Source organism: Panthera uncia, unplaced genomic scaffold (assembly GCF_023721935.1).
Source record: "Panthera uncia isolate 11264 unplaced genomic scaffold, Puncia_PCG_1.0 HiC_scaffold_40, whole genome shotgun sequence".
NCBI lineage: Eukaryota > Metazoa > Chordata > Mammalia > Carnivora > Felidae > Panthera > Panthera uncia.
The window spans coordinates 3,650-11,608 of record NW_026059539.1 but is presented as its reverse complement, the minus strand read 5'-3'; the positions used below and the strand labels follow the sequence as shown (position 1 = coordinate 11,608).

The 7,959-nt window shown below is 53.7% G+C and overlaps 1 long non-coding RNA gene across 1 annotated transcript; it reads right to left on the bottom strand.

Moving 5' to 3' along the window:
• Window positions 1-1,366: 1,366 nt before the first annotated feature.
• Window positions 1,367-7,450, bottom strand: LOC125918046 (uncharacterized). The gene is made up of 3 exons (XR_007456360.1): window positions 7,274-7,450; window positions 5,693-5,818; window positions 1,367-1,454 (listed from the first exon to the last, which is right to left on the bottom strand). It is a non-coding gene; the product is annotated as an uncharacterized LOC125918046 (long non-coding RNA).
• Between the last annotated feature and the right edge of the window lie 509 nt (window positions 7,451-7,959).

Here is a 7,959-nt window from a genome sequence, read left to right as displayed (position 1 = left end):
GGGGCTGCTTGGCCAGCCCTGCTCAGGCTGACCTCCTGCTGTTTGGCATTTGACATATGAGGAGTCCAGGGCCACAGCACACCCCCCTACACACCTCCCACCCCAGAGAGGAGCCAGACTGGCGGGGAGGCCTCACTACCTCGAGGAAGCAGGATCCCAAGGGTCCTGATCTCTTTACCATGTGTCCAGTGGCCTTTGATGGGAATTCCAGTGCCCCTTTTGTCCTCTCCCAGAGGCCTAACTTCGGGAAGAGAGAAGGAGGAAGATTTTTCTTAAAAAGGCTAGGTGGGGTCCTGGGGGGCTCAGCTGAGTGCCCTTCAACTGCAGCCAGATCGCTCTGGACACCCTTTCCCTATCCACTCCTGAAGGAGTCTCCCCTGGCTTTGCCTCCTGCCACCCTCACCATTTCATGCGGCTCAGACGGAGTTACCCTTTCACTCTTTCTTTGGACACAGAGGCGATTTCCGGCCTCTTTGCTCATCTATTGGCTCATCCATCCATCCATCCATTGTATAGTCTATTAAAAACTTGTTGTGTAGGGTGCCTGGGTGGCTCAGTCGGTTGAGTGTCTGAATTCGGCTCAGGTCGTACATGATCTTGTGGTTCATGGGTTCTGTGCTGACAGCTCAGAGCCTGGAGCCTGCTTCAGATTCTGTGTCTCCCTCTCTCTCTGGCCCTTCCTGGCTCGTGTTCTGTCTCTCACTTTCTCTCTCAAAAATAAATAAACATTAAAAAAAAAAAAACACAAAACTTATTGTGTGCCCAGTGCTGTTCTAGGTGCTTGGGGGCAGAGGATGGAAGAGAAGGAAACAAATAGCAACACAGGAACTTTTAAGCCATTGTTTCCCTGATCTCAAGGAACTTTCTAGTGGGTTCAGCAGAGCAACCAGTAGGGCAGATTATGATGAGTGCTACAAGGAACAACAGGTTGAGGCGGCCAGTGTGTGATGAAGTGACAACCGTACAGAGACCTGAGGGTATGAGCGAGTACAGGTGGGAGCAGGCCTGTGTGGGGAGGCCAGTGTGGCTGGAGTGGAGGAGCCGGGGGAGAATGGCAGGAGAGGGAGAGCTAAGGGGACGTGGTGGGGCCCTGTGAAGATGCTGGTTTATTTTTTTTGGGGGGGGGGTAAATTCTACCCCCAATGTGGGGGCTCAAACTCACAACCTTGAGATCAACCCCAAGATCAATATCGCATGCTCTACAGACTGCACCAGCCAGGGCCCAGGGACATGGGCTTTTATTCTGAGAACGCAGAGAACGGAAAGACAAGGCTAGAAATGGGAGGTGGGATAGGAGGCTGCTGCAGGAATCCGGGTGAGAAATGGTTGCATTCCGGATAGATTTTGAAGCAAGGGCCAATCTGATTGGCTGGTCTGAGGCGTGAGGGAGAGAAGTTACAGATGGTTCCAGGTTTTCTGGCCTGAGCAACTGGTAAGGATGAAGCTGCCATTTCCTGAGACAGGGAAGACAGGGAAGGGTAGATCGACCAGGGCGGGGCTGGGGAGCTAGGGAGCGGTGAGGAAGTGAGAGGTCTGATTTCTAGACATGTTATTATGCCAATTAAGTGTCAGGAAGAAGGTTGAATGTGCCAGTGGGGAGCGCAGGGGAGAAACCTAGGCGGAAGCATCATGTTTGGGAATCCTCAATGTACCGACACTGGTCAAGTCCACGGGACTGAATGGGGTCTCCAAGGAGTTAATGTGTAAAGAAGGCTTGGAGGACAGAAAGGAGGGCAATGAAATAGGCTGAAGAGGAGAGGGGGTGGGCAGCCCAGTAAAGAATTTTCCGGAAGGAGGGATGATCTGCTGAGGCTCCTGTTGCTGAGGTGAGGACTGATCACCAATTTATTTATTTTTAAATTCTTTTCTTAAAGTTTATTTTTGAGACAGAGAGAGAGAGAGAGAGAGAGAGAGAGAGAGAATGAGTGGGGGAGGGGCAGAGAGAGAGGGGGGCAGAGAGAGAGGGGGACACAGAATCCGAAGCAAGTTTCAGGCTCTGAGCTGTCAGCACGGAGCCTGACACAGGGCTCGAACTCACCAACTGTGAGATCATGACCTGAGCCGAAGTCGGACGTTAACTGGCTGAGCCACCCAGGCACCCCTGGACTGATCACCAATTTAACAACGTGGCCTGCACGCAGGTGGCTGCAGTGCTGGGTGTGAAAGCCCGGAGGGAGGGCATTCAAGAGAGAACCCAAGGGGAGGAACCAGAAATAGTTGTGCGGACAACTCTTAAACTGTTTTGGTAAAAAAGGAACCAGAGAGCAATGGGATGTAGCTGGGGGGAGGGGGTGTCAAGAGATTATTTTGAGCTTTCCTCCCCCCCCCCCCCCCGCCTTAAAATGGGAGAAAAAACAGTATGTTTGTAGGCTGATGAGAGGATCCTCTAGTGGGGAAAGGATGAAGGGGACAGTGGCCTAGAGCATTGACAGGGGATGGAATCAGTGCACAGGAGCAGGACCGTCCTCTGTTCTTGCTGCCCAGAGGGGCTTCAAGCGGGGCTTCAAGAGGGGCTTTGTCCAGCTTACCCAAGAAGGCAAAGCGTCCCTAGGACTGGAGTGGCCAGGAAAGATGTATGGAAGTGGAGGCCCCGCCATGGCCCTGAGGATGGGAGAGGGTTGGTTGGCAGAGGGAGGGCATTTCTGACAGGTACAACTGTGTGGGCAACAGTCTCAGGCCTGAATGAGCAGTGCTGATTTTTTCTAGATTTCTTTAGGTCCTGTGCGTGGAGAGAAAATCTGGCTTCAGAGAGGACTGTGATGTTCACCAACAGTAAACGGGGAGGACAGGAACTTGCCCTGAGCCACAAAGGGAATCATCCTGACAGTAACATACCCGTCCAGACCATTCCCACTCCTTGAGCTCATGGCAAGTGCTCCAGTCCTCATTTTTCCATGGACCTCCCCTTGCCCTGACCAGCTACAAGTTCTTTACCATTCTCCAGCGCAAGATTGAGCTTGGGGACAGGGAGGGAGAGTTCAGATCTCAAGAGCCGATCCTTGATCTCCAATTTACATCCGTGCCTGACCACAGTCTGTAGAGGTGGGAAAACACCAACCAGAGGGAGGAGGGCCCTTCGGACCTTGGCAGGCTACATCTCCTCCCCAGGACTCAGTGTCATCTATAAATACTATCTACTTAGGTGGGGCCTTGTGGGCAGTGATGGCTGAACCCATGTTGTCGGCGTTTCCTCTTCTCACTGGCCTCAAGTTCATGCACAGACCCCAAGCCTTCCATCCTCACACACGCATTTTAAGTGCTGCCCTGAGGGGTGCCTGGGTGGCTCAGTTGGCTGAGCATCCAACTTGGGCTCAGGTCACGACCTCACGGTTTGTGGGTTTGAGCCCTGCATTGGGCTCATTGCTGTCAGTGCAGAGCTGGCTTTGGATCCTCTGTCCCCTTCTCTGCCCCTCCACTGCTCGTGCTCTATCAAAAACAAATAAAACATTTAAATGCTGCCGTGATTCCCCGGCCCACCAAAGATAGCCTCAACTGTCTATGAACCACCAGAATTCATTCTTTTCTTTTCTCTTTTCCTCCCTTTTTCCCTCCCTCCCTTTCTTTCTTTTGGCCAAGGCCGCTTTCACCTTATCTCTCCTGTTAGAGGATAGAGTCCCTGAGGGTGGGTCACAGTTTGACCCAATTTTGCATCTCTAACAGCCAGTTTGGCCCTCTGGTGTCATGAGAGTGTCTGCTGGCTCCGTGAGACCGCAGATCTGTGGACAACAGGCTGCAGCCCTAGCGACATGAAGTCTGGCAGCCACCTCTCTGGCCTCCTTTGGCTCATCCCCTAAACACATATTGAGCCCTGCCCAAGCTAGGCCCTGTGCCGGGACCCAGGGGGGCTCCCCAGGCAGGGTTCTGGCGGTCTGGCTGTGTTAGGGGCTGCTCTCCGGCCTGGACTTGGGGCAGAGGTTCCTGAGTGGCGGGTGCAAGGCTGTGGCAGGTGACCAGTCCTCGGTTCCCCTCGTCGCCCCTCCCTCTCCTCTCCTGTTGCAGTAACTGGGGTTGGCACGAACGGGCAGGGGCAGGGCCCAGTAGTTGGGGGGAGGGAGGGGACAGCCCAGTTCGAGTTCTGCCAGGCGGACAGAGACCCCCGGGGCACCAGTTGTGAGCAGGAGACAAAAAGCCTGGGACAAAAGGCCTGTGGGAGCCGTGGTGAATAGATTAATGAGATTTCCATAGGCGGCCCAACAATGGGATTCTCCACTCCAGCCTCTTTGTCCCAGGCTGAGATAATGGAGGCCGAGGAGCTTGCCCAGGAGGACGGCCTTGTGCCTGCTGCACTCAGGTCTGGAGCAGCCACACAGCTGCCCCTCCTCCCCTGTCCTGCCCCCAGCCCTGTCCATGGGTAATGGCATTTGGAATCAGAGAATTTCTGTAAGATCCAGAGGGGTGTCAGGAGCCTCCTCAGGGAGTCGGAGGGGGCTGCTGCACTGCGTGGCTGGGGTCCCCTCCCATGGCATCTTGCATAAAATTGGCTTGGAAGGGTTCCTAGTGGGAGAAAAGTTTGCTGTCCGCTGCCTCAATCAACTGTCCTTCGACGCCTGAAGAAAAGGAGGCTTAAAGAGGCTAGGTGTCTTGCCCTCGGTCACTGCAACCGTGGAGGGTGTCCGCGGGCCTGGGATGCCAGGGTAGGGGTGGAAGAGGAGGGTCTACAGGCCTGTGTGAGGGAAATCACGCCCTCCCTGCATATCTCTCCTTTATTCGCATCCTACGTTGCCACATGCTCCACTTCCGACACCCACGTAGGGGTTTCCACATGGCAACCAGTTCCGTCACACCAGCTGGACGTCCTACAAACTGCACTCAATATCTACCTGGAGATAGCATCAGATCCTATCGGGTCAGGGCTCAGTCCCACGAGACTGCCCCACTTCAGATGCCAGTCGACAGTCCAGACTGTCACCTGTGCTTCTGACCTGTGGCTCTAAATCCCATGGCCCCCTCCCTCCTTGGGTCCGAATAATTTGCTAGAGGGGCTGAAAGAACGCAAGAAACCAGTTTACTCACTAGGCCACTGGTTTATTATCACAGGGTGTGACTCAGGAACGGCCGGATGGAAGAGGTGCAAGCGGCAAGGTGTGGGAAGGGGTGTGGGGCTTCCAGGCCCTTCCAGCACGTCCATGTGTTCACCGCCCTGAAGGGATCCAAACCCCATCCTTTTGGGGTCTTGTGGAGGCTTCCTCACATAGCCACGATTGAATAAATCATTGGCTGTTGGGGACTGAGCTCCACCTCTAGCCCCTCGCCCTTGGGTGGGGAGATGTGGGGCGTGATCCAAAGTTATAACCCCCTAACCAAGGCTTGTTCTTCGGGCAACCGGCCTCCATCCTTAGGTTACCTTGGGGCTTTGAATACCCCACCCACTTTGCCTTCATGGCTCTGAAGCAATTCCAGCGACTGAGGACAAGACCATTCCATTCCATAAGGAAAGGTGCTACCATTGCTCTTACACTTAGGACATCGCAATGAGCCAGAACAGTGGACACAGACCAAATATGTTTCTTATTATAAATCACACTCACTATCGCAGCCTGTGTCAGGCCTAATGCACCAGTGTCCTGGGCAACGGCCCATAGGGACTGAGACTGGTGCACTGATTTGGCCATTTGTGAAGGCCCAGTCTCTCATCCATCCTGGAAGACTTCCTAAAAGCAAGGGGGAGGAGTTTAAGGGATTCTTTACTTACCCTTCCATCCAGTAATTCTTGCCATTGCTATCAGTCACCTGTGAGTTTGAAGGCCGCACTCTCTGGGTGGAGTCCAATGGTGTTCCACCCTCCTGTGTGGAAGAGGGCCCCGGCGTCTTCAGGGGTCTGCAGAGATAGAGCTTCGTGACCTTACTTCCCAAACAGTGCAGCCACAGGGAGTTTTCACTAGGGTCCTAGCCAGTCCCGGGGGAGGTCACAGACCCAAAGACAGACCTGTCCGCCCAGCCTAGGGGTGTGACCCCTAGGACCACACCTCCCGGGCTGTTTTGCGGTGAGGACATGAATCCTCTCCTGCTTGGGGAGCACAGAAGACTTGGGACCCCCCAGCAGGCAGGTGCTTCCAGCTGGATTTGAAGGATAAATGCAAAGCATGTGAGGCACAGCCACATTCCCAGGCAAACACAGAAACGTGCTTCCACAGGAACAAGATGAGCATGATAAAGGCCATCACAGGGTCAGGTTCTTCTCTGGCTGGGAGAACCAAGGGCTAGACCAGGGAGGCAGTGCAGCCAAGAGTAAGGGCCTGGGCTCTGTGGTCAGACTGCTGGGGTCTGAATCCCGCTCCACTATGTAACAGCTGTGTGACCTTGGGATGTATTAATCTCCCTGCACCTCAGTCTCCTCATCTGTAAAGTGGGGACAATGACAATAGTAGTAGTCTCATAGGGCCATTGTGGGGGCTACATAAGACAATGCACGGAAGCCACAGAAAAGGGGATGGCTCTCTGAGCCTAGTGCTGGAGTGCTCTGGTGCTGATGATGGACTAATCTGTCATATCAAAGCTGGAAGGAATTTCCCTCACAGAACATTTTCCAAGTTCCTCCAACCCCCAGGGGAGTTATTCAGAGTCACTCAGCAAGGTTAGGCCACTGCTTGGGTTCTTAACTGTACCATTTATCACACAATTTTGTATCCTACATGGGACATATATATTTTATATACTTTATTTATTATTCATTTTTTAAATTTTTACTTTTTTATTTTTGAGACAGAGACAGAGCATGAGCAGGGGAGGGGCAGAGAGGGGGGGAGACACAGAATCTGAAGCGGGCTCCAGGCTCTGAGCTGTCAGCACAGAGCCCGAAGCGGGGCTTGAACTCACGGAGTGTGAGATCATGACGTGAGCCGAAGTCGGATGCTCAACCAACTGAGCCACCCAGGCGCCCCGATACATTACTTTTTAAAAAAATGTTCATTTATTTTGAGAGAGCGAGAGAGAGCGAGCGAGCACATGAGCTGGGGAGGGGCAGAGAGAGAGAGAGAGAGACAGAATCCCAAGCAGGCTCTGCACTGTGAGCGTGAAGCCCGATTCAGGCCTTGACCCGTGAACCATAAGATCCTGACCTGAGCCAAAACCAAGAGCTGGACACCAAACTGACTGAGCCACCCAGGCGCCCCTATACATTACCTTTTTAAATCTTGTGGCCACCCTTCAAAGGATATGTTATGCATTTTAACAGATGGAAAGGTTCAGTGAGGTCAGGTAATCTGCTCAGGGTCACATAGTGTCTGAGCGTGGATTCAAACCCAGGTCTCGCGGAGTCAGAGCGCACACTTACCCTAAGTCCCCAGGGCCTTTCCTTACTTCCAGCTCAGCTGATGCACGGCATTGGAGTGTGGCCTATGAACCTGGAAGGAGACCACTCCAGGTGCGGGAGGCTGAATGGCAGGAGCTTGTGGGCTGGGCCACAGGCAGGCCCAGGGTCACTGTGAGAAGAGGAGGGCTGTAACTGGCCTGGAGGGGGGGGGGGGCGGGCAAGGAGATAGCATTGTCTCCCCCCTATCCTCCCCCACCCCACCCTTCTGAGTCAGGAAGGGGCAGAAGTCAAGGCTGTTGTGGGCATGGGTGTGGCAGGAGGCACCCAACTGATACTGCCCCTAAAGCTTGAGACTGTGTGTCTATACACGTGGGCCTGTGGCTGTGTGCATCTGTGGGTGTTCCCAGCGGTACGTGTGTGCATGCGAGTATGTCCTCAGGCTCACATAGACCAGCACTCTCAGCCTATGTGCAGGTCAGGCAATGTCACCTCCTTCCCTTCCCTGCAAATTTCTGTCCTCTCATTTTCCTTGGGTTGGTTGATTGAGCTTACTCCTTGGGCAGTTTGACTGTGGCCAGACCTTTGTTCTTCCCCTTGGAAGAGGTGAGAGGAAGTCTCCAGATGCAGTCTATGTGACTAAGTTCAGCAGAACCTGCTGACTCGGTCCTCTGCTCCCCAATGAGTGGTCTAAAGGACCTCTAGTAGAG